Source organism: Accipiter gentilis, chromosome 4, assembly GCF_929443795.1.
Source record: "Accipiter gentilis chromosome 4, bAccGen1.1, whole genome shotgun sequence".
In the NCBI taxonomy this organism is placed as follows: domain Eukaryota; kingdom Metazoa; phylum Chordata; class Aves; order Accipitriformes; family Accipitridae; genus Astur; species Astur gentilis.
This window is the reverse complement of record NC_064883.1, coordinates 9622517-9650516: the sequence shown is the minus strand read 5'-3', so window position 1 is coordinate 9650516 and position 28000 is coordinate 9622517. Positions and strand designations below refer to the sequence as shown.

Below are 28000 nucleotides of genomic sequence, written 5' to 3'. Positions count from 1 at the left end.
TCTGTTCACAGGATTGGGGTTTTTTTAATGAAAATTATAAATCCCTCTAATATAAGTTTTAAAAGAAATTCGTAACATTTTAAAATCTTCAAATGGCAATAAGGCAAAACCTGAAACAGGAAAAAGTCTTCATACATATCCCTTTGCAAAACATCTGCTGGTCTTCTGGGGCAAAGTTATTTGGTTTTGTTGTTGGTTTGTTTTTTTAAGAATGCACGTGAATATCTTAAGGATTAACAACATTTAATAGTGACAGAGAAATTAGTCTTACTATTAGTAATAAAATTCCATTAGGGATGGTATTTTGAAGTTCCTTTTTTAAACATAGTGTTAGGACTAGCCAAGCCATTTCACAGGTCTTTAGTATGCATGACATCTGTTAGTATAAATAAAAAGACATTCATCCTAATTTAGTTGAACAATACATAATCTTCAAGTATTTTCAGAAAGTTGTGAGTACATCTCTGCCTGGGGCTACAGAAGGGACCTACATCAGTGTAAAGAACATCTACTCCACCTGGCAGGTCAAGGAGAAAGTTCTTGACTACCTGCTTAATTTTCACAGCTACAATAAGATTTTGCCTATAGGACACATAATTCTGCATTTAGAAACATGAACCAATTTTAAAACCATGCCTTCTCAAAGCTGACAAACACAGTAACAGATCTCTTTGGTCTCTAATGCTGCACACAAAACACTGCAAAGCATTCATCATCTTCATCACCAATATGAAGCGAGGAAGTAGGATTTCATTCACGTTAGGAAACAGTGAGCACAGACAGCAGTGCACAGGCCACAGAGTGACTGCCAATCCCTGTTCAAACCAGCATGCCACACTCCATCAGGTATTAAACCTGAAGTTAAGGAGCAGAGTGACCACTCCACATGGCCCCTGACCCAAGTGAGAGCCTTCTCCTGTTGTATCAACACACATGGGTATTGCCCATGTGTGGTGGAAACTCTGCTGAAAGCCATGGAAACTCATTTTAGAAATACTCTTCTCTAACGTAGTCTTCAGCAAATTTCTTTTGGAAACTCTCCTAATTGCTCCTGATACAGCAGCTGTATTCATTGGAGGCATGGAATGAATCAAGACTGCAGCAGCACCTCAAGCCTTTTCTCAAGGTGTGCTCATGAAACTTCTTTTCAACAAGTCAAAGAACACAGGAAAAAAGTTTCAGAAAATTTGAAAGAAAACATTTAAAGAAGGGTAACACATGGAATTAACATGTTAACCTGACACTGACATTGACTAAAGCAACATTCTATATGTAAAGATATAAAGGAAGAGAAATATAATTAATGCCAATCACGATAGACATGCAGAAAGACTATCAAGTCCAACTACCGAATAGCTTTCTCACTGCTTTGACAAAGTTAAATTTCTTGTTGATAAAGTCGGTAGTATTTAAGTCACAAGTGAAACTCCACAGTAGGTTCTTCTGTTGATATCCAGTGATGCGCAAGATTGGAGGAAAGAAAGAACAAAAAGAAAACCAGCAACCCCCCAAAAGTATCCTCCAACCACAGCCTTGGCCCTAAAGACTGTGGACTGAAGTAGCACATCTCCCACAGCTCTCTGCCTGGGCAAACAGAAGTGAAGATCTGGTGGCACAGGGATAGTCCTAAGCCAGACATACCAAGCATTACAGCAGCCAAAACAGTCTTCCTCCGTACAAGTAGTGCCCAAGCAGCCTGCACAAGTCTAGCACCACCAGAACACAGTCGCCTGTTGGCTAAGTGCCTGAACACCAAATACAGTCTCTTCCACAGCTACAATCTGCGTGTCCCATCCTCCTCCCCATGGGTTGGGGACAGACTGCAGTTCTTTTGTACGAGGAACCCATGAGACCGGACTCACCGATTCCCTTCTTGTGCATGAAGCACAGTGGCTGCTCTCCTTGACAGCAAGTAAAGTAGGGATGGACAACCTGAGCCAAGGGGCTGACTACTCTGCCTGCTTCCTTGACTTGTCATAGCCAAGCCAGCCACAGACATCCAATACAGCCACAAGCTCCTGGCCACCACCAGGGCAGGACACAGCCGCTGAGGGCTCTGCTCCACACACCAGTACAGAGGGGAGGGGAACAGAGCTCTTCTTGGGTGAGGAACAGAAACCACATTATCTCTCTATCAATGAGAACTAAGGTGCAGTGCTGGTGTCAGCCTTCAATTTTTCATTCTCATTCTCTCTCTCTCCCCCCACCCCCCACCCCCCCATTTGGAGACACTGGTTACTCTGCTAACATCTTACCACAGCACTATATAAATTTTTTAACAGAGTTCTAAACCTCCACTTCACTAACTGAATAAACTGAAGACCAGTTGCAAGTCTGAAAAGTTTCTTGTAACTGAGAAGTCATCACAAGCAGATGAGCTTCTAGCAGTATCATTGCTACACTAGTTCTTAGACCCTTACTATGCAACTTTTAAAAGTTTATGTTATTAAGCAAGCTACAACTGACATGTTTGCCAAGGAGACAAATCCTGAGATACAGAGAGAAATTGCAGACAGTTGCTCATGGGAATCAGGATGAAGGAAGCCAAAATTGGTCCATGTGTCAGAAGTCACCTTGAGAACACCTGCAACATTAACAACATGGTCGAGAGGTGATGTCTGCCTGGTAAACATTTGTTTTGAAAAGACCAGGGAATCAAGGTGGATAGCTACTGGGCAGTAGGGTGGGAAGGCTGTAACAGAAAGATTGCAAACTTTAATTCACAGCAGTCCAAATTCCTAATAAAGCACAAGTTTTTAGTACTGGAAGAGCTTACCAAGTATTACGATGACTGGATACTAGAAATGTTAAGCTCAAGATGAGAGGATACATGCTTTCAGAAAAGTATTAGGGCAAAGAAGTCCTGTAGTCAGTGCTGTGCAAGAGGCTCAGAGCAAATCAATGCAGTGAAGTTTCCTGGTCTGCAAACCAAATTTTGACAGCAGTGTTTTGTTGGGTTTTTTAAAAATAAAGTTTTCAAACTCAGAACAGCCACTGCACTCAAAGGAAGAACAGACAGCTGGCTAATACTCGGTCTTGAAGCCTAAACATAAATCAGAGTTGTACACATTCACTTTTATCTGTGCCTCTGAGCCAGGATTATCCACAGAAGCACATCGAACAGAGCTAAAACTCCTGCTGCTCAAACACACTATCAAGTCTAGGAAGTTCTTAGCCCACAACTCATTTCTCTGGAGCATGGGGTAAGCCCTGGAAGAGCTGAGGCTTTTCTTATGCAACAGGAATCCAAAACCAATAAATAAATAAATAAATATTTTGCTATTTTAAAACAAACCTGACAGACTGGGGAATCCCATTGAAAAGCGCAATATTACTTGTCTACCAGTTGCAACATGCTACGTTTTCTCTCGATGTGAGACATCGCAACAAAAACAGTCACAAGAACCCACATCACACAGGCATGAACCTCTTCCTTCCTCACCCCACACAGGCAAAACCCACCCAACCTCACCACACTTCTGGACCCTTCCCATGTCACTGATGACACATCAATGTCTACACACAAGAAAGCAAGTACTTGATTGGGACTAAAATCCGTTGCAAATATTTATCTTTCCACTTGTGCACCCACACATACCCAAGCTGTCTGCAGAGTGTTTATACCTTTTTCCCTTCCCCAGAAGTCATCTCAAATGACTCCCACAAATTTGGTCCTTTGAGAGAAATTAAAGCTCCAGACAGAACCTACCTGACATGCACGTCCAGACATTCAAGCCTATTGTTTGCTCAAAATCAAGAATGGTTTTCTTTAATATGCTGTAAAGCTTTGCGAATCTTCTTTATTAAGTGGGGTGAAGAGATTGCTAGCAGCTCAGTTTTGTCACAGTGAAAAACCTAAACCAGTAAAAAGGGGAAGTCTACCACAGATGTACCTTTGCTCGTTCACTTTGACAGCTGTCATGGAAGCCAGAGGTGGAAACCTTGCTCATTTTTGTACCAGGTTATGCACACGAAGAAAGTCCCAAAGCAGCATCTAATAACCTAGCAAAGTTTGAGGTCTAGCTAATGTTTGTACAGAAGACTACTCCAAGATGAAACATGGCAACCTGGAGTCTTTACACACACTGTGACCACATCCAAAGGTCTTCTGGGCACTGACTCTTCCCCTATTCCTGTTTGGAGCGGAGTTATCACCCACTCCTCTTGCCAATCCAGTAACAACCTTTGGTAATCTTGCCTACGCAAGAAATTTAGGAGGAGCGAGCTGTTCTCAAATCTTTAGCCAAAGACAGAGTAACAGAAAACAAGGCATTAACTTGGCCTCTGAAACAAGGCTTCAGGTTAAGAAAATACTTTTTATTACTGCCTGGACCTACTAGATAAACGAAGACCACCACCAAGGTTTGCTTTAAGACACTCTTCTTGAGATTGAAGCCGTGACACTGACTCCCTCCCACCAATATTCCTTTGAAGTGACATAATTGCCAGCTGAATTTGTCATATCGACAACCAATTTAGGTAATCCAAATGAGCATCACTACCTAGAGCGTATGTGAATTCGTTTTCTCTCCAAACAAGTGACTGTGGAGTTCTAAGAACATACACTTAAAATATCATGACTGGCATAAAATAATCGTTCAAATACAAGAGTGACGTGCAAAATACAACAACGTACAACGCCAAAACCAATGTTGTTCTTTGTACCAAATGAAGAAGACTGATCGTGGAGAAGAGAAAGTGATTTTTTGTGTGCATGAACTAAAAACACTCCTGGTACCCACAGTCACGACACTTCTTACCATGGACTTCCAAGGAAATGCTCGTTGGCAGCATTCCATCTGATGCACGAGACATGGATGCCAACCAAATGTCTGACTCAGAGTAACTAAACTGAAACCTTTGACAGCTACACTTCAACAGGAGCCTGGCACATGCCTGAATGCACAAGAAAATGCAGTCTGTGGGTGTACCTGGGTATTTTCAGTTACCCAAAAGCAAAGCGAGAAGCCAAATAGAATTGAGAGACACCACATTGCTAACACAGAACAGAAATTATCTAGAAGGACTACATGGCTTACAAAGTACAGACCTGAGAAAGGTTTGCTGCTTCAACACCAACGGTCATCAACAGTTGCATGAATGTACCAACTTAGCTCTTTGGTAATGGTGTTGATTAGGAACAGAACTGGGTATGGGAAAGGCTGAAAAATAGGCATGGCCACTGCCAGTTCTTGCAGCAAGGCATAAAAAATTAGCAACTGTTTAAGGTGATAAGACTAATGAAAAACACAGACACTGTTCTCTACATAAAAAAAACCCAACCTCAGAAGACACAGTTCAAAGAGCTGAAGCACTGTAAAGGGCAGAAAAGGAAGCAGAAATAAAGGCCAATGAAGTCTGGCGTTATTCACGCTTGCACATACAGTAGATCACCTTGTTGCAACTGAGGGAGCTTTTGAAATCGTACCAAATCCCAGCTAGCTGTTTCCTCTATAACCAGGCAAGAACAAGAAACAGCAGTGGGTAAGGAGGAGGAGGGAGCAGGGGGGAAGAAACTTTTAACCTACACCTGGGGGAATCGAGCCTAAGAATCTTAATTGACTCAATTAAATCTGCAGAGAACAGAGATACTGTAAGTACTAGAACTGGCTTGGAAAAAGGAAGGGAAAAACCCTCCAAGGCAAAACATTCTTTTATTCTATGATCTCTGTTGTGCCATGCAATTCAGAAGACAGAGGTTTGCCCCAGGGCTATATTAGGGGTTATGCTTTGTGGTTTACAATTTTGATATGCCATTTCTGAGGCTTCTCAGGATATCTCATGAGAAAGCACGATTACGGCATATGACAGAAACACTTGTTCTATTACAGAAGTTCAAATCTGGGGAACAACCCAATATAATATACCAAACTGTCAATTCAACTGCCTATTTCTTCCTATAAAGGAAACACAGGAAAGCAGAGCCTTTACTTGGTTTTTTTTTTTTTAAGCTGTTAAACAGATTTGGAACATATAAATGGAAAACTATGTGATGCCATTCTCCTTAGGATGTTATCACTGTAACTGAAGAACTAGGGGACAGGGGTGGTGGTATCAGTTGTTATGGTGGTACCGTAGCTGCATAAACCCTACCACAATGCTGGTACTTGGCCTCCTGACCAAGTACCTGAAAGGGAAACACTTCACATAAAACAGCATCACAGCCACAGCGGACAGAAAGCAGTAACGGACGGAGCAATCTCATTATGAAGTGCATCCTCGCCCCCACGTGTCAGCTGGGGAATTCTAACATTCCAGCTCCAAAAATACACACTAAAGCCACGACAGAGCATACAAATATGTCAACAAATATTGCATGCGTCGGTCCACTCAACAACAAAATGAAAGACCTGAGTTTAAAGAAAGGGGTTTAAAACCCGTGTGTAGTTTATGAACTATACAGTGAAAGTTTAGCCTCAAAAAACCATTATCTAAACCAGATGTTGGCTTCACAACACTCGAGTTTATGATAAATTGTTTTAATATTTATACCTCGCACAGGCGCTGTAATAAATCAGACAAAGGCAAAATATAACGAGCATTCTGAACTAAAGAAATTACACGCTCCCGCTTTGTAAAACCAGTTTGTTTGGAAAGCACAGGGAATAAATCTCACGGTGGCTTAATGACGCTTTTCTTCACCTGCCATGTCACGAACTCCAAAGCCAAGAGAGAAAAGCCGAAAAAACCCGCAAATTATTATCAACAACAGCTAAAGGCTGGCTGACCAAGCCCCCCAACCCCCACCCCCCCGGGCAGGAGGGAGATGAGCCGAGCCCCCCCGCCCCCCCGCACCGCGTTCGGCGCGGAGCAGGAGCCTGCCCCGGGGCCGGGCCGGGCCGGGCGGCCGCCGGCGGAGCGGGGTCACTGGGCGCTGCCCGCCGCCGCCACGCGGGGGCGCCCGCCGCCCGCCGCCAGCGCCGGGGAACGCCGCGGCCTCCGCCACAGCAGCGCCCTCGGAAAACCGGTGTTAACAAGAAAGCAAGCGGGGCAGGGGAGGGGGTAAGCGAGAGAGGTGAGCGCGATAATCGTGACACGCAGTTTTAAAGGCGCGTTGCCGTGTGGCACGGTAAATGACTGAAGAGCCACGCGTGAATTTCTCGGCTACTAACCTCGTTCATTGCGAGCAGCGCTAGCGCTGCTACCGATCGCGGCCTGGCGGTCGAGCAAGGCTTGTTTAGTTCAAGGTAAGAAGCGAGGCTCTCGCTGCCAGCTTATGGCTCTCCTCCTCAAAATACCAAGGGAGATTTAGGCTTTGGCAACGGGGGGCGGAAAGTTCAATAACCTATATTCAGGTTCAAAACGTAATAATGCATCAAATCCAAAGAGATGGGAACCAAGTACTTCTGATCTAAACCTATCCAACACCATCTCTGAAAAGTAAGGGACAGTTGTGCGCAGCGATGCGTGCGGGCACGTGCGGGGCCCACGGAGGAGATGTACCACTTCATACTGCTCCCAGAGCAAACCGAAGATGAAGATTTTGCCCGTAAGAACAGCTGTTTGCTGTCACAACTTTTTAGTTCAGCGCCCTACTAAGTCATGGTGTCAGACCGTTTATGTCAGGAACAGACATCGGAAGGCTAACTTCTTCCCCCATAAAACTATCTGTTTTAAGCATGTTTTGTTGTCAAGAGGCTTCACCTTCATCCCCTTCCTCACCTCCCAAAAAAAGTTCAGATGCTGCCAACAAAGTGTCAAGTGGCAGCTTTGGCACCACATGCTGCAGGGAGAAAAATGCAGTTACGGATTCATGCAGGTTGAATAACGTAAGCCGCAAAGAATAAAAGAGTTTTGTTATACTCTATTTAAAAGATGCAAAATACCAGCTTCTGCCTGAAACATCTCGCTGATAGAGGGGGCAGGTACTGAAGCAGGAAGGCAGACTCGTCACCTCCCCAGACTGAAGGGGACCTGCATTTTTTTCAGATCTGGGAATAAAGGGTGCCTAACTGTACTGAAATGTTGTTTCCAGCCCAGCTGGACTCAAGGCTTTCCATGCTACCCTACTGGGCACAGAGGGTCAGAAAAAAGCAATGGAAAGTAATGAGAAGAGAATGGAGAAAACAGCTTGAGTGGGCTTCAGATCCCAATAGTAATTTGAAGAAGTTCCTCACTTTTCAGTAGTGTCATCATAATCCTGGGGAGGGGCAAGCCAGCTCTGCTTCAGTAAGTGGTTTATAGTGGACACCTCACACTTACTTTACTGGGCATTTGCAACATGACCAACAGTACAGGCAGCTAGGGAGCCCCTACTTAGTAGGGGGGATCTCCTAGCTCTTAAATTTAGGAAATTGTTTTGGTTTTGCAGTTCCCTTTTAACAGATTTTACTAGCAATATTCTGCAGTCAGCTTAAAAACAGAAACAAAAAAAAACCCACCCCAAAACCAAAACAGAACAACATCAACATCACCCCCAACAAAAAAAGGCTTATACGCGGTTGGAAGCCACACTGAAAAGCAGGGCTTTGATGTTCCAAGGTGCAATTTGCAGTGGCCTTTCTCAATGACAACCCAGATCAGTGCAGAAAGATCAGAATAAAAGTAGCAGTTAAGTCAGAGCACTGATGAATCCCCTGCAGTTTACTTTGCTCCAGCCCACTTGCATGGTTTTGCAACTCTTCTCATCATTCCTACTCTACATGAGTGGCAGCAACACTGACCCACCAATTAGTTTTGTGTGTTACTGGACATTTGAATGAATTAGAGCAGCAATCCAGAACTTAAGTCTTTTGGCTCTATTCATATATATACATAAAAAAAAAAATTAAGTCTATATTCCATTTGCTATCTGTGACATTTAATTACTGAGGATTCCCCATTACAGGGCAGTGTTTTACTGACAAGCCTGTGCTACCAGGTTACATTTGCTGCTCAGCAGCAGAGCAACTCAGTCCAATACACGAGCAGCCTGACTGAGGAAGCAGAGATACCACAGATGACATGCCACCTTGATAACCCACTGTCTGCAGGTGCGATGGGGACCGGAGAGGGCGCTGCACTTTTGGCTGCTTTTGGGACTGCCATGGGTACAACTGAGATCCACTCCCAAAAATCAAAACATAGACACCAGGCACAGGAGACTACTGCCAGAATGAAGTCAAAAAAAGAGAATCTCTCAGTCTAAATGCAAAACCTGTTCAAATAAGTAATCCTGAGGAAACTGCAGGTGTTGCTATATTACATTAACTTTATTTGCTAGAGCAAGCAGGCAGTACATTTTGTGCCAGGCTGCCACCAGTTTGAAGAACACTGTGCAGCTTAGGACAATAAGAGCTGACAGGGCTGGTTTCAAAGCATGGGAACTCCTTGGGTCTGGGATTTTGCTTCTCCATTCAGAATCAGCAGCAAAAGGCAGCCCCAGGTACAGACATCGAGAGGACTGAGGGATACATTTTAAGGCAAGAGGTACAATGCACTAACAAGATTATCTCAGCCAATTTAGACAGCTACTTAAGTTTGGATGCTAGCATAGTAACCTCACCTGAACTCAGTTTTCCCTTTGAGGGAGGTTGGACTACATGAATTCACAAGGTCCCTTCCAACCTGAAGGACTGAGCTATCTTAGTAACTTATGAAGATCCATGGGGACAGCTTAAACAAGAGGCAGCTGATGTATTTCCCCAACATCAGACAACAGGGGGTACAGCTAATCCTCACAGGTTCCCAATCTTCTAAATGCCTTAGGGTTTAGCTGTCCCCTTCTAGGCACAGCACAGGCCAAGAAGCCATACCAGCTTAGCAGATACTTTCTTGCCTTCAGAAGATCCAGAAGTTGGTTCCCAGAGGCAGCAAGCAATGCAGGGAGATGTCATCCTGGCTCTGAAATCTTGGATGCAATCAGCCTTGAAGGGGCTAGAAGTGGTATCTGTGCCAAAGACTTGAAGGTTGCAGAGGTCTGGCCCAGAGAAGGTGCAGAGACTTGGGTCAGGAGAGAGGATGCAGACTAGCAAGCTCCACCACCAGCTTCCTGGGGGCACTCTTCTGGCAGACAACAAGCTTTAAGTGCCGCTTTAGGGCACCTGGCTGATCTTTTAGAATGGGCTGGTGGCTTTTTTTTTGGGCTGAAGCAGAATTTTTTGAGAGTTAGTCCAGAAGTAAACACCATCAAGTACAAGAGGGGATACTTTGACAGGACTGTTAACTCTCTTTGAAGCTTGAGGCCCCAGCTAGCTCTGCTTCATAGGGAGTTCATACACATGGCAGAGCTGGCAGTTTAGCAGATACTCTTAAACATTTGAAAACCAGCCCAAGGAGGGAAGAATTTATGTGGCTAGTTGAGGGTCTGAAAGTGATGGTGCCGACTCAGAAGACTCCTACACATCTGCGAACAGGGTCTCCTACATATTCACATACATAAGAATTAGACTCCAGGGTGAGGATTGTTTGAGTTTTTCTGCTCGGCTAGAGATGGAAGGAGCCTGGACAACTGAGTAGTTGAAATGTTATTGACACTGGAGTTCTGTCAGCTCCGAGGCCAACTATTTCAGTTATCCTCTCTTTTCCAGTTCATGCAGGAGGCACAAAACACAAGTAGTTGGTTCAATATACATGATGTTGTTTTGTGCTGGCCTCAGAAAAAAGCAGTGCAGAAGGCAGGAGAGCTTGGTTGGGTCTTCTGGCAGAATCCCATGCCTGTGGCGCAGTATCAAAGGCAGCAACTTACAGCTGTTGCTGCAGCCTGTGGGTTATCCAGAACAGCCATACATCAACACGTACTTGTTAAGGAAGAACAACATGAGAATTCTTTCTGGTATGGAAATAAAATAGAAAATTGTGGTCTCACATCCTTTTTCACATTGTCCATTAAGCTGCTGAAGTGGGCGTGCCACTCCATCTACCTGAAGCTCATCACATCCTGCATGACGTCCAATTGCAAGGTTTTAAAAGAAGATACAACTATGAAGAAAATTAGTTGAATAATAATTCCGCAGGGGAATAAAAAGGCCCAGGAAAAGTGGTCTCCATATACCAGAGAAAGCATGTGAAAACAGGCTAGAGGGAACAAAAAAACCTGACTCATCATCACACTAACCAAGCATTAGAAAAGTGAGGCAGTACAGTCATGAGATGATGTCAGACACAGTGCTAGGGTCCAGTTCATTTCCACAGCAAAGACCAGAAGAAAAACATTGAACAATCTTTGTCTCAATAGCACAGTAGTATGCATCGAAACACAGGGAGCAGCCAGTCCAGAATCCAGAAGGATATACAGGAGACAAGCTGCTGGACTGTGCCTACCCCATGATGCAAACAAACCTTCTGCTCCTCAAGTGATCGTCATAGTTAACTGGACACTGTATCAGGGCCTCCAGCCATGGAGTCATTAAGCACAAGTCCCCCCCTCCAGCCCTGGACAGCCTCTATTGCATATATAGGGATATACATTCTGTGAACGAGTTGTGGTTTGCCATTCACTCTCACACTTCACATTTCTGCCATCCTTTCACACATCAGGACCAACTCTGCAAGTCAAGTGCCTGAGCAAGGTAGGAGGGACAGGGAACTGTCCCTCTCCACTGACACAGAGGTGGAGGAGGCAGCAGCCCTCCGCATACGAGAGCGGCTAGAGCTCCCAAAACAGCAGGTAATTGAAAAGGCTGCCTTTTCTGCTACATGGGTATGAAAATACAATTCTGTCTCCCTTACACATAAACTAGGGAGTGTTTCACCTTTACAGTGTGCCTTCCGACAGCCTCATACTGAAATTGGATATAAAAATACTGTTAAATAGCCATTTTCATACCAGGGTGCCAAAATCACTCTCTTGGCAAGACAGCAAGAGAATGACATAAGTAATGATTTAGCAAAATCGAATTCAACAACCAGCTCTACCTCTTCATTCCTCTAATAAAAGAAGTTCAGATTATAGTTAGAGCTCCTACAAAGAAACAAATACAATGATGCTGACTTAACATAATGTTATGTCATAACACACACACGTCTATGCATTAAAACATAAGTGGGCAAAATACGCTTTTGAATGAAGCTGGAAAAACTAAGTTTTGAAAAATATCTTAGGAAGGCAAGACCAAATACACATCAATGTTTGAATACAGCAAACACCTGATGAACAGTATATTGTGACATCATAAAAAGAGGAAAGACAGAACAAAAAAGTAAACTTTCTGTCTCCTGCTCCCTCCTTTTTTAAGCCTATTCTCAGTACCTACTTACAAATTATCAACCATTTTCAAGAACTTGTGCTGCCTTCTGAAGAAGCAGCTGCAGAGTCACAAGAAGCCCAAGCAGATTATTAAAAACTATCAACTGAACATCACTAGAACTTATATAATTTTGCTTCTCATCTCATCCACACATGAAATTTCATCATTACAGTGGAGCCAATATACCTGCCTTCAATAATCAGACTTCCTCCTCTTCTGTAAATTGAAGACCTTGATCAAACACAACCTGCCCTTAATATTAATAGTACATAAGACCTTTGGAAAGGTCAGCTCTGACCAAGAATCAGCTACAGGCTTTACCGAGATTTAAAGTTTTGTTCTTTCCTTTCTGTGCACCTTGAAGTACCCATGGAGCTGAATTTTACAGACTTCTGTTTCAAACAGAAATATTGATGTTGCCACATCACAGTTAGTAAGGGTAGACTGTGCCTTTTATACCCATTAAGCTGCAACATTTTATGGGGAAGAAGGTTGGAAATCCTTTTACTTTCCTGTTAGCCTATACTTTCTACGTTGCAGCAATTCAAACAAAATATGCTGGTTATCTCAAGCTGTACACAGGTCCATGATACATTTAAATTGCTGTTAACAATTAATTAATCTATCACCAAGAAGGATGACTATCCACTTTTAGGGCTATGCAATCATGCTTACCTCCTGTGAAGAGGCTTAACACAAAGGAATACACTGATGAGATACAAAGATTGCATATTCATTTAAAAAAGAAAAAAATTACTTCCCCCACATTTGAAGTACTGTTATAATAAATCCAGTAGGTCATTACTCTTAAAAATCTGACTACTGCAGTAAACATTCAAGACTCTAGGTAATTTTTTCAATTGTATTAGGAGTCCTCTTTGGCTGTCCACTGATGCTGTGCTTTTATTGGTTCTGTGGAAGGATACCCACAAAGAAATCAGCCTTACTAAAATCATGTAAACTTCTACCTGCCAGCAGCTAGCAACAGTACCATCACTGGAAACTCACATGAAGGAGGTGCATACAAACACCTGGAAATTTAACACAATGAAAACAACTATACAGAAAGCACAGGGAGAAAGTAAATCCATTAGCATCACTTGACAGTAAGCAACCTCAATAATAATTATAGCAATGGAAACTAATCGGTGAGATAGAGGAATAACAAGGAGAGTTCTTTGAAGCTAAAACAAAGCAGCAAGTAATAAACCAAATGGCTCTACAAGCATATAATAATATACAGCTAGTAAACCACTGAAGGATCAGCACAACTAAGAGCACATACCAAGTCCTGGGCTTCCTTCCTGAAGATGAAGGTAAAACACAGTGAATGCATGAGTGAATAAGCACTGCTGTATACCCAGGAAAAGAACTATAAGAGGTTCAGAGATGGTACTGAGATCAATTTTTTTAAAAAAAAAAAAAATTAAATGGGGCTATTTTATTACTAATAATGAAAATTAAGAGGTGAACAAGTAAATTCACCTACTTAAAGAGACTCGGCTAGGTCAAGAAACCTTTCTAAAGAAGAGGAGTATAACGCAAGTTGCATTTGTGCATCCATCTTTAGGTTATCCTCCCCTTTCCCAGAAAAGGGGTGGGCAACGGACAAATTCAAGTACGACAAAAAATTCAATCCAGGACTCAGAATAAAAGTTTAGCATACAGAATTAATCAGGTAAGAACATTTTTTTTGTCCATCTTCATGCTTGTAAAATCAGACAATGTTTCAATCTCTAGTACAATACTGTCCAGGAAAAACCAAAACAACCCCCCCACACCTGTTCTCTATTGCAGTCACTGTTCCAGGGTGTCCTGGTTTCAGCTGGCACGGAGTTGATTGTCTTCCTAGTAGCTGGTACAGTGCTATGTTTTGGGTTCAGTATGCCAAGAATGTTGATAACACTGATGTTTTCAGTTGGTGCTAAGTAGTGTTTAGTCTAAAGTCAAGGATTTTTCAGCTTCTCAAGCCCAGCCAGCGAGAAAGCTGGAGGGGCACAAGAAGTTGGCACAGGACACAGCCAGGGCACCTCACCCAAAGTGGCCAAAGGGGTATTCCATACCATGGGACGTCACATCCAGTATAGAAACTGGGGGGAGTGGGGGCAGGGAGATCGATGCTCAGGGACTAACTGGGTGTCAATTGGCAGGTGGTGAGCAATTGCACTGTGCATCATTCGTACATTCCAATCCTTTTATTATTACTGTTGTCATTTTATTAGTGTTACCATCATTATTAGCTGCTTCTTTTCTGTTCTATTAAATCATTCTTATCTCAACCTATGAGTTTTACTTCTTTTCCCAATTTTCTCCCCCATCCCGCTGGGGGGGGCGCGGGGAGGAGTGAGTGAGCAGCTGTGTGATGCTTAGTTGCTGGCTGGGGTTAAACCATGACACAGGGGGAAAGCAACAACAACAGGTAACAGAAGTTCTAAAGGAATTGTAAGCATCCAGTTAGCACAAGCTAGCAGTACACTGTGATCTTGTACTACATAACACAGATGTAGTATCAATGGCCAGTATCCCAAAAGGCAACTGCATATGCTATTTGAACATTTCACATAAAACATGGGAGCAGTGGAAGGTATTCAAGTTTGTTGGAAAATAACAGTCACTTAAAGTGATACTTAAACAGAACTACTAGACAGCATTGCTAAGTGTTAGCTCCTGTCTTATTACACATCCCACCTGAGACCCTGTCCATACCTTAAGGCTGTAAGGCTTCAATGTATATAAAAAGGTAATTTCTATATGAAGATAGCCATTTACATGAAGTTTTATGTAGATGCAGTTGACATCTGAAAGTGCATTCTGTCTCCACCAAGATTTCATACCGAGAAAGCTAAATGAAGTTATGTCTTAAAGAGAGAAGAGGCACAAGCGAGACACACAAGTTCCAGCCCAGGCATGCACACATGCTATACCCCACTCTCCACAGTGAATTCCTCAATATTTTGCTCAAATTTGCTCAGTTACTTTTCAGCCTGAGCATGTTACAAGGCTGTTTACAAAGCTGGGTAAAGCATCTGAATTCTCTTAGCTCAAGTTACTAGGAATTGCTCCACGTAAGCATGGGGTCTTGTTCTTCCTATTCCTGTTGTATGAACAAGAACTCTTTCTGTTACGTTGCTGTGCAGATATACTCTTTCTTTGTTCTTCCTTTACCTTCTTCCACCAAGTTAATCCATGTTCCCTCCATAAATGCAGCTCTCAGTTGCTCCATAGTGGAGCTCAAGCTCCATAGCTCATATGCCTTTCTTCCTGGAGTCAGAGGCTCTGAAAGCCACTGAACTGCATGTTCACAGCTATCAACATGTAAAAATTAGGAGTATGCAAATGAGAATTAGCTGTCTAAGCTTTCTTTCCAACCACACTGCACCACTGAGGACAGGTTTTTTTATCTTTTTTTTTTTTTTTAAAGACAAATAAAATGAGTAGTGAGAAAAAGCTATTTTAATCAGTATTTTCCAGTAAGGAATGCAACAGGTGCTAAGAGCTGAAGGAAACCCACATCTGCTCCACTGCGACTGTAGGCCCTGCCTGATCAGATTTTATATTACATATTTTGCACATGCATGGATTACTCAGAATCTGAGGAATGCAGCCCATACCACTGGGAGACCATAAAAATATAAAGAATCCACAGTCTTTCCTGCAGCAGGGATCTGGAATGCCTGTACTGTTTACGCAGCGTTACAATAATAGTAGCCCCCAAAATACTGTCAATATGATTAAAGCCAGTAGTACTCCTAGCCCCAGACAGAAAGCTGCCAGGTTTACACATTACACCGAGACTTGAATCCTTTTAGTTCTGCACAGGAAGTAGAAGCCCATCTGCCCACTTCACTTGACCATGAAGATGGAAAGATAAGAATTATCACTGCTTTCGGAAGGGATTAAAAAGGGCTAATACCAGGACAGCCCTCTTCCCCAGTTTGCAGAAGTTTGGGTGCTCAGGGATGCTCATGAACTATTTATGTGTGAATAACAGCTGCTATCTTTGCCTACAGAGTCACCGTACCGCTAGCCTCTGACTGTCTTGTAAAAAGCTTTGGTGTACATGAAGCGAGGACAGTGTATCTACAGCAAAAGTGTATTCTATTAGGTTTGGTGGGGGGAGGCAAGAGAGTCTCTATTTGGCCTTGTAAGGAGCCACATTCCTTCAACTGCCTTGTAACAAGTTTCAGGGGATAGCCACATTTATATGCACCACACAGATAATGCACTTGAAATGCTTTGGGACTGATATGAATAGGAACTATTCTTCCCTTTAATTAGCATTTTTGCCAGATGAACACTGCTGCGAAGTGCCAAGCTGTGGAGTCCTCCTGCAAGTTCCAAGAGATATACAACTGACAGCCAGAGCATACCCAAAATTGGAAGATTTCCTTTTGCAGCTACAATTTGTTTTGCCCACTTGAATGAAAATTATGCAATTATCAAAATGATCACCCAAGATAAGGACAAAACCAAGTCTATTACACAAACTCCGAGAAGTCACACGCAAAACTCAGCTGAATTCTTGCATAGCTGCGTGATGTTCTTTGAATGGTAACTAACATTATAAACAATGACCACGAAAAAAGGAAATGCACTACTATACTTCCAAAAAGATAGCTTATCATAAAAACATCCAGAATTTATGTTTTTTTTAAACAAGTCAAACAGCTGATCCTACCCATGATCACACACACAAAAAGTAGTTATAGATGACTATTAGACCATTTACAAGCATATTTCCCCAAAACTTCACCTTAAGTTCTGACCAGTAAGAAAACTATGCATCTAGAAATGTAGTAAAGACATATAGTTACACTGTCTGAGTGTTGGTGTTCTTGTATTACCAGATGAATTGCCAATTAAATAGAAAGACAGTATGGATTAAGAAAAAAAAAAATACAAAAACATTGGCTTGTTTCCTAGCAACAGCTCAGCTAAAATTACTTAACATTTCTACTCAATCAAATGTAAATTTGACTATGTTATCCCTTAACTGTTGATTATAACAGCCCTTTTCAAATGCAAATTCAATGTGTAAAGTGAATGTAAACGTTGACAAAGCTGATATGAAAATCTCCTGATTAACATCATTTGCATGTACACAGCAACATTATTACAAACCTTCTAAAGCCATAAGAAAATGGAAATTGCTTAGAGAATCACCTTCATCATCATCTCCTTCCTTCCCGCTTTAAGAGCAACACAGACAAAAATATAAAGCCTTTTGGACTGCATGCAAAATTCCAACATTTTAAAAGTCCAGTGCATGAGCTGTATCTGAATGCCACACCTTGTGTTGTTAGCAAATACAATGGAGTGAAAAATTCTGTTTTATTCCTTAGTCCCTGAACTTGCCAATTATAGGAAATACATATAGCACACGGGACACTGTGAAGTTTATACTACTGTGTAACCATTGACAGCTTGCAAGTTTTCTTGCCTCTTTCAGCTGCAATTGTTGCATGGAAAAACAACAATAGGTACAGGGGGAAATGAGTACACATTACTCTCAAAGTCTAAAAGTTTGTCCTTTGCGCAGTTAATCAAATGTGGGATTCAAACACACTTAGTCAGGTATGTATTCACTCAAGGCCAGATTATTTTTCCCTAAAACATATAGGAGATGCTTCAAAAGGCATGCGAAAACATTTCTTCTTGTTGCAGCATTCCACAGTAAGGGCATTAAAATACATTGTTTTACAATATTTGCATTACATCAGGCTGATTTACTGCTACTTAACCACAAGTCAACAGGAAGCTGAGGATAGATGCAGTGTATCTTCAGCACAAAGCAAGTACTCAGAATTTACCTCTTCAGATGAGAGTATTTTCTAGGAGAAAACACCACCCTTCCTCTTAATCATCTCACTCAAGAAGGACACTAGGCTCATCTACAGACATCACACAGACTTGTGTTTGGCAATAGGGTGAGATTTTATTTTCCATACTGATGCAGGCAGATGCCTTGATAGCTCACAGTGACACACATGTGCTAGTCCAGCACATTTACATGATCAGGATTTGCACAGCATCAGCTATATCAGTGCAAAATGGATAATTTAGCATACATCAGCCATCTTCTGTTTTATGGTGTTACGTTTTTAAAGAAAAACAGGAGCACAGTCTTCCTCCACTGCACAGTTTTTTAATATAGTTATTACAAGTCTGTTGAGTATTATCTTTTCTATCCCAGATTAGAGTTGATACTTTTAAGTATTTTAGACAGACAATCCCCTCCCTTCTACAGCCCTAGGCTGCAAAATTTAGTGATGTCAAATCCTAAAAGCTGAAGTAGAAGACTTCCTAACAAATAGATGAGCACAACAGATGAGTATTGAGAATGCACGGTCAGTAAAAACGTTTACGTCCATATTAAGCACAAATCATCCTCTTCTCAAAAAGCCAGTCCCACCTCAAAATCATGGGTCTGAGACAGAGCTGAAAGTGAGTTTTGGGCTTCACCAAGAGCTGGGAAAGGAGGGAAGCCCAAGATGACACACGCAAGAATATTTCATCCTCCCATGCCAGCCCCTGCCTGCTCCCCCACTGCTTACAAACTTCCTATATGTGCCAGGCAAGGATTAGCCATAGTCCAGTTCCAAAGGTATAGCTCATGTCTGGAGATGCATCCTGATCACATACGAGCTGGTCTTCTTCAGCAAAGCCTGAAACAGCAGGAGCTTCAGACCTTATTTCACTGATCCTTCATCCTTATGCTGCACATTTGCTGCTCCATCCCAATCTAGCTTCTGGTAGGAGAAACCAGGAAAGTAATGCAGACTTTTTGTGAAAATCTTGAGATACTCTATTTCATTTTTGTTTGGGAATTTTCCAGAAATCCTTTTAGTATAGTATATACAGATGAAAATTAATACTGTTCTCTCCTTATTAATACATTTTTTCAAGTGACTTCTACAGTCTGAAACCAAAGGTCAGTCACACTGGGTTCCAACAATCCACTGCACTGAAAAAGTAACTTTATTTGACCATATGGTACTATAATTAAACACACAGCAAAATACTCTTTGATCTTACAACTCTCTCTGCCTAAATGGCTAACAACCAGATTCTTCCAAACTATGTTTTTAGCTGGAACCATTAAAAAAAAAATTAAAAAAAAAAAATCTTAAAGACCTACATAATTGACTGCATGATTTACCATTAAATATACCATCGGCATATGTGATATGACAGCTGTGTGTTGAATGATCATTAACTAACTGGACTCTCACCTCAAGACCATGACATAACGGGTTGGGAGCTCATACCCATGACAGTGACTGAAAGAGATAAAGCAGTAGTTGTTGAACCAGCAGGACATTTGCATTTGGGAAATAAAATAACTGACTCTTATGCAGCATACAAAGTTCCTGGAGAAAAGGCACATTTACAAGTAACATGAGAAACATTTGCTACAGAACAAAATTATGTAAACAAAACAAAGGCAAGACATGCACAAAGTTATCCTACACCATATGGAATATCACTGCCAAGAAAGTTTCAGAGATGAAGATTTTAAACAACTGAAACTTAAAAATCAGCAGAAATTAGTTGAATGCAGACAGGGAACCAACCACCAACCATTATTTCTGTATAGAGACTTTAATAGAAAGAAATAGTCTCACAGAAATAGTCTCAAAGGAATTGTTCAGCCTTAGGTGAGGTGCTGCAGGGACTCCCAAAAATTCCAACTACACTTATTCAAACTGCATGATGCACTAGGGTCCCCAGCTTCAAGAAAATTAAAATGCCTTACATTAACCAGTGGCCCAAGAGAAAAAAAAAAGTTTTATTCTGAACAGAACACATTTGAAGTCCATAGCTGTACGTATGACTGCCTCTCACATATCCTTCGTGCCAGCATTCAATTCAGTACACTTACAACAATGACAGATGTCAAAGTTAATTTGAAAAAGATTTTATTACCACTCATCACACTCTTAAGGACCAGAGCAGGTCAAGTTCAATGTTCCTCCTTGAGTTTCATATGTCACACAGAAGAGCACAAAACATGGTAAGCTCAACACTGAAATAGGAAAGAGGAAAACTATAAAAAGAAAGACCAGAATAAGAACTAGCCCAGATTTAGACAGGAAATTTGAATAAGATTTGTGAACGTAAGAGAAAATTAGTTTTTAACACTTTGTATTCTTAATGGTAGGCCATATCAGAATGTGTTTAAAACAGAAGATAAAACACTTACAAACAAGATTATGAGACGCAATTGCCTGTGCACTTTGATGATCGAGAAGACCTCAGACCTGTGCAGAATAAGGCACAATCCGAGATACAAAAGGCTGAAGGACAGACCAATGCAAGAGCAGCTAAGGGTGGGGAGCAGCAAACTCGGAGAAGGAGGAAAAGAAAAAAAAAAGAGAGACTGAAAAATATTAACGCAAGTTCCTAACTCTCCTAGTGAATTATACAAGAAAACAGTTCCATTGTAAGCACCTACAGTCAACAGAATCAAAACAAAACCCTGTTCTCATCTGGGAGGTAAATACAGTCACGGTAATGCAACTCTCACTAGATCTAGCCCTCTAATACCAGGGGCAACATTTACCTTTAACATGACCTAACAGTCAGGAGAAAACCCTCTTTTGGTCTTTGGATATTAGTGTTCACGTGAAAGAAGTGACATGGACTGAGGAAGGTCACAACTGGAGCTTATATAAAAACTTGGTTATAACCACACACATTTTTAAATGACCCTGGCAAGTCCTTTTATCTTGCAGGCAAACCTCTCTATATTTAAGAGAGGGGGAAGGAAAAAACCCCCCAAAAAAACCCAAAAAACAAACCACATGCCTGTGACTGTACGTGCTGCTTGAGAACAGAATGGTGACCCAGAAGCATTGCCCTGCCTCATGATGAGAAGACCTCAGACAGTCACCATTCACGATCCTGACAGAAGGCAAGAGTGTGAGGGAAGGCAGGAGAGAAAATAAATATGAGCAGTCTTCATAGCAGTTTCAGACTCTACAGGACGGCCTTAGGCCAGACCACAATATGGTTTTGATTTATAGAAAGAAAAACTACAGTACATCCAGAGCCTGTGATTTCTGCCATAGCTTCTTTCATGGGCAGTAGATAAACTACCTGATTTAGTAAGTAGCTTCAGTAAGCATCTTTAAATTAACTGAATATCACAGGCACACTCCTTTCCAGCTACCCTGTCTAAGAAAGGCAAAGGCAGGACAAGCATACCAAGACAATATAAGGATGAGACAAGTGACACTCTTAAGGGACAAGCTGCTCATCAGCACCCACTTTGATCTTTGGTGACTTCACAACTTCACACTACTTTCTGGGTGAAAAGGCAATCTTTCAGGAATCTTTTAATACAGCTCTGTTTTAAAAGAACTAGCTAATCTGTTCTTACTCCATTTAACTCAATTCTTGAAGTTTATAAAGAATGGAGAGGATACATAAGGCATGAAAAATAAAAAAACAGAAGAGAGGAAGAAGGTTTGGTAACTGCAGGAAAGAGCACTCCTACAATCTCAGTCCAACCACTGCTTACATTTTATTCATCAATTCTTTCTTCCAGTTTTTCTCTTTCTGCAAAAACAGCCCGGCAGCACCATGTGCTTGCCATATAAAGTCAAATACAATCCCAGATCATTAAAAAAAGAGATAAAGTACTCCTCCAACTCTAGCAAGAGAGTCAGAAACAGTACCTTGTTACCCACCTAGGGTCTCCATCTCTCCCTCACATTCCTAGGGCTATTTTTGGCAGTGTCCTGGTCCAAGCACACACAATGGAGACACAATCCCATCACTTCACAGAAGGAAAAATGGAGGCAGACAGGAGGAGATTTCCCTTTGCTGACATCATTTTTGCACTCCTCTGACAACCCGTCATCCCCCTTAAAATGGTGCGTTGCTGCCTTCAGCACACCCCTGCCTACTCTGCCAGTGTCAGGAGCTTTACTCACTACACGCCATACTCTGCTGGTCTTCACAGTGCCAATGCACTGTAACTTCTCTCTCATACCCACCATCTTTTTTTTTTTTCCCAAGCCAGGTTCAAGTACTACTAATACACATCTTACAGCAGCTTCTGGTTATCAACGTCAAAAAGTCAATTAATCATTGCCAGATCCATAGAGCTACAAGTAAGAATGTATAAGAGAGTCATTAAGTCCTGCTGTAGTCAGATGATGTAAAGTTGTTCAACATTTGCCACATCAAACACTCTAACCAGATAAACTTCAGAATAGGAAAATCAAAAAAGAAAGAAAAAATTCAACAACATAAGACATATGTCATAAGACAGCAAGAAATAAATAGAGCAACTAATAAAAAGTCCTTAATAAAACTTGGATTCAGAAATGGTCTCTCAGACACCGCTCTGAAATTAAAGCTCACAGACACAACACGAAGCTTAAAAGTTAAAATACTTGGCTGCTGGGATAAATATTTATGGTTCACCTCACCTGGCCACATATTTGGACCATTTAAGATTTTCTCCTTCACAACCAACTGAGAGGAGATATTTATCAAAGCCTCAGCAGCACAATTTGTGTGATAGAGAAAACCAATGGCAAGAGTATAGTTACTGTGAACATCTGTTTAAAAAAAAAGGCAATCAGAAATAGGAAGTATTTATCTACTCTCTAGAGTAAAACCCGTTTTGAATTCTGTGATCTTGCCTCCTTGAAAGGGAAACTGGACTTCAGTTTCCTACCCAAAACAAAACCAATCTATCTATTTACACGTAACATATTTACAGGTAGACAAAGGAAGTGTAAACATCCTTCATGCATGTACATGTTTGGTTTTATATATTTATGTATAGGCTTATTTATAAGGCTATGTCTCCTGATATGCTCATTGGGATCCTTTCAGCAGAGAAATCATCCATTTGCAATCCAAAAGCATCAGGGATCATCAAAAGGTTTTGAGAGGTACAAATGACCTCTTTATGTCCTCAGTGCACAAATCCGTCCTGCCCATGCACCTCCCTGGCATCTCACAATTCCTGTAAAGAGGTGAAGACCCAGCCCTGCCACCAGCCCAGGACTGATTCCACTTTCCCAGGTTGGTTCTCCTCCTCTGTGATTTGCCGAGCCATGTAATCCTTGCAGTCACTTCTAAATGGAAAAGACACATTGCCAAACATTCATGTTTATTATTACAGTCAATCAATTGAACTATAATTCTACCATTGTTATCCACCAACACCTTTCCTGCTTAAATGCAATGTATGTTTACTTTATTACTGAGGAGCTCAAATGTTTTCTTTCATAATAAAGTATTCCCTCCTCCTCCCACCTAAATCAAGGTGAATCCTCATGCATCAGACCAAGATCTGGAACAACGTTTTCACTTCTACAGTGACATGGCCAGATGCACGAAAGCTGAGAATTAGGATTTTCACAAGTTTTAAGATCAGTTGAAAGATTTCACAACACCCAACACCACCACACAGAGTTGGCATTTTATTATTTTCTCTTTTACAATATTACTGCTGAAAGAAAAGTTCAAGATGTATTACACCAAATGAAATAGCTGTGAAGGAGGAGATCAGATGGCAAAACAAGTAACACAAATCTTATAAAACCCCAGACCTATTAGCACTGTGTAAACAAAAGTAGTTTGGATCTTACTCCAATCTGCTTCGCAAAGGGCCTTCCTATTTCCCTCACCCCACTAGACAGAATCTGCACCAGTAACGCTGGTCACAGTTACATAAAGTCAAAAACATGCAAATTCCATTTCTACACTGTATTTAATAAACAGATTCATTTCCTCTGTGGTCCATATATACACAGGAAAGTGCTGACTATCTCTTAGAAGCAATGCTTTATCTGTTCACCTATAGTCAGCTAAAGCAGTGGGAAATGGCAAAGAAAAATACAGGACTCCAAATCCTTGATCCAGATCAACTAACTTTAAAGCTGGGTGCAAAGAAATGATGGAAGTCGGAAACAACACAGAAATCCCTATCTAGTGGTAAGGCATTGGTGATTTTTAGAAGTCATCTTTGGCATGTTCAGTTCTTTGGGAACACTGGATCTATGCTGAAATGGAAAACTTAATCCCAACACCTTGTACTCACAGCTAGCTATGGAGTGCAGTGCTGGTAACCCACGCTCAGGAAAGCACTGTTTTCATTTTCCTATATCCAGTTCAAAATAGTACTATTAAGCTGACACCACAAGTGTACATCAGCAGGAAAAGATTGTACTTATCTGAAAATCTTTACTCCTCATCAGAAGACCTCTGTATAAGTTACTTCCTCAAAACTGGAGCTGATAAAAATCGGCCAGCCACATACACGCACACACTTGGCATAAGACCCACAGATCACAAAATGTGTAGGGACTTGTTCCTTCTTATGAAATGTCCACAATCGATCCTCAAATTCAAGGCCCAAACAAACATTAAAATACCGCAAGCCACTATGCCGTTTATCTAACTCCTTAAACTGTGACCATCACTGCAGTTATCTGAACACTTGAACACAACTGACAAACATGCAGTTAGCAACATATCTCATTATTAATACATTTTTGTGGCAGACAAACATAAAGGCTTTTTTCTGTTCTCCAACCAAGATATCTGCTAAAGTCTGCATCTCCCCAAGCCAGCCAGTATGTTGTTATTCAAGCCATTCTCATAAGGTCACGTCATCGTTACTGGATGTCTTTCATATTACAACACATCCTAAGCAATAGAAACAAAATTATGGCTAAACAAGTTCCTACTATATTAACAAGTCCATCAAATCACTAGAAATGCAATGTTCTCAAATACGTGCTACAGCACAGAAACAGCTCTGTGCTCTCCCCTGCCACCATCTCCAGAAACAGCAATCAAGAAGGGAGGACAGAGTTGCCTCTACACAGATCTACCTCTTGCTACCATGTCTTCCCTTTCCTCAGGCCATCAGGTAGGAAGAGCTGCCAAGCTCGGTTTAGTCTGTGTAAGTACTACAGGTTTTCCACGTAACAATGAATCAGTTTTGTTTAACTAAACCATATAGTCAATTTTAAAAAGCACTCAGTACCAAAAGGAGACGCTGCAAAAGACCATCAGTTTTCAGAGGGTAAACAGCTCAGCACTTTCTAAATAACAACCCCTCCAGAAAAGTATCTTACGGTGATTATACAAAAGCTAGGATACATGGTGTCATCCCCCAAATCACTAGCTCTCCCCTCTCAAAAGTAAAGAAAACTCAGAGTGTATCTATGTATATACTCAGAGTATATCTATGGATATATAGCAGTCAAAGTGTTAGAAATAGAGCAATATCCCAGTTGTGCTTTCCTCTGGGATGCACAGCCCAGCCATCATCTGTGCAACCAGAGGCACCAAACAGTGATGCGTCTCAGCATCAGCCAGCAAGTGACATTCTATTACAGGCAAGCTCCTGTTTTGTTTAACTCACGTGGATATACGCTCAACTAGAAGTGGCAGTATGTTGTTCTGCTCAGGTAAACTCATACTGCTTAGGACATGATTACTCACTAGCTGTTTTGTTTGTAGGAATCCTCTTCCACATCCTACTGCACAGCCATGACACCACAGCATCAACTAGTAGAGAGCAAGGAGACAGGAGGACTGTGAGACTTCAGCTTCATCTTCCTAACAACCAACATATGATACTCCACTGCCCAACAAGGACACCAACAGAGAAGGCAGATCTCCTTTGCCATGCTGTAAAACACTTTGGGGCTCAAAATATACAACACAGAGCAGTTCAACTTGGTGCATTGTTTTAAAATGGGAGACAGCCAATTTGCTGTCTCAGATGATTGTAAGATACAAGTCTGTCTTGGAAAGAAATCCAAATCAGATTTGTATCTACCCAAATACAAACATGAAACCTTCTGGTAACAGTCTTCATGCTTGTATTCTGCTCTTAGTAAAACGTCAGGGGAGAAAAACCCAACCCAACCAACAAACTAACAAGCTTGCTTTCTTGAGTGCTTGTCATTAGCCCTACCTACTGGATTCTAAAAACTGCCATCATGCAAGATTGCTTAACTTCAGAGGTTCAAAGGTGGGAAGCTGCAATGGGCTCATGGCGAGTAAATCAGAGTACAAATCAGGAGAGGAGGTCCACAAAAACAATCTCAAAATTAGGTGCATACGCCTGCCAGAGAAGCTATTATTAAGTCTGTTCTACTAAGCCACCTACCCACAACAACAAGGTAGAAAGCAACCAAAGGGTACCCAGAAGGGAAGGCCTTTAGGATCTTGAAAAGAGATCTGTTCTGCTGTGGAACTACTGGGAGAGGAAAGGGGAAGAAAAAAATAAAAAGAAAGAAAGAAAGACAAGCAGTTCTGCTACAACAGCAACAACACAATGTTTGTTTAGGAGGGATGGGCCACCAGCCCAATCTTTAACAAATCCAAGGACTCCAAACAGGATGGCTTTAAAACTGACCTTAAGAGAAAGTCTACTGTATTCTTGGAAGAACAGGAAGAGGATATGTCATGTCTGAGGAGGAGATTGCTTATTTCTTCACCAGGAATACTTCAGCATACACAGTCACTTACTGAGAACCAGTGCTTTGAACCTTGCCCTTTGGATGGATTGAGCATTCAGTTCTCAGCATCTGAGCAGCAAAGCCAAGCAAAAAATTTCATGTCTCAGTTATGTGAAGTTCTGCTTCAAAATAAAAATATGGAGGGGAGTTATCTACATCCAGATCATTAATACTGCTCTTAAGGAGAGTGATCTATATAAAATGAATTAAAAAACCAGCACCACAACAGGTCACCTGCAGAGGGGAGAAATTCGGAATACTAAGAGGAATTAGGACAGCTTGAAAAGGTAGCTACAATAACCTATAGAAAGGATCCAATATGAGGAGGTGTTTAGTATTATGAACAAGAGAGGTTTTCAAGATAGATTAGATAAGGACTTTGCGGGCAGTGTACTGAGGATACTTTTGGCATCCATTAAGAGCTCTGAATCTCATCAAGTATGTGCCTCAAGCAGACTGCATGAACAACCCCGAGCATTCAACCCCAAATGGGTTAGGAGAAAGTGGGTGGCCTGTATACTTGCTCCTGAATTAGGGAGCTCCTCTCATCTGTGCAGCAACAGGAGAAGATAACAGAACGAACAGTCAGAAGGGTCAGCACTATGTGAGCACAAGACACCAGCTAGAGTTTTTTTTTTAAAGGCAGTAACAGAACAGTAGGCAATTTCCGATTTCCCTAAAAAGCCTAAACCAGGTACCCACCAACTCTACCACAGAATGCACATGTAACACCTTTCTACATGGATAGTTACTATGCAAAGGGCAAACCATTTTGGGGCACCCAGAACTAAAGTCTGTGATCTGTGTGTGTGTAGCAGCTCTGCTGAACATAACTGCTTATCAAAAGCTAAACCCCACCGGAGCAGAGTTTCCTCCACGGACAGTAACAGGTAGGTATGGCATTTGTAATCCCTTTCCTTCCACCACCAGTCAGGGCTTGACAGATAAGAAGAAAGGTGGCAGGTGATGAGGGGAGTTGAATTTTCCTGGTTTAGAAAGCAAAGCTAGGACAGAACAGAAGAAAGAAAAGATGTAAAGGTCTGTCTTTGTTCCACAGGTCAACACAGATGAGAAGAAAAAAAAAATTAATTCCACCCCCCAATTTGTACGTTGTTTTTTCGGTCGTGACAGGATGACTAATCCCATGCATCTGTCTTCCCAAAATACAGATACTGGAAGGTTTTTTTTTTTCTTCTTACCCCCGAAGTTTACTATCTTGTGTCAATTTGCCAAAACAAACTAAATATTTGAGCTCCTCCTAACCACGTCTCTTCAGTTCTCCCTTCTCATCGTAACCACCTGCATCTCTGCAGGCTTCTGAAAGAAACATTT

General features: G+C 41.6%; 1 protein-coding gene across 2 annotated transcripts in view; it reads right to left on the bottom strand.

The window, feature by feature from the left end:
* The window catches only part of JAZF1 (JAZF zinc finger 1), a 199660-nt gene that overhangs the window by 160110 nt on the left and 11550 nt on the right, over positions 1 to 28000 (bottom strand). The window lies entirely within an intron of this gene.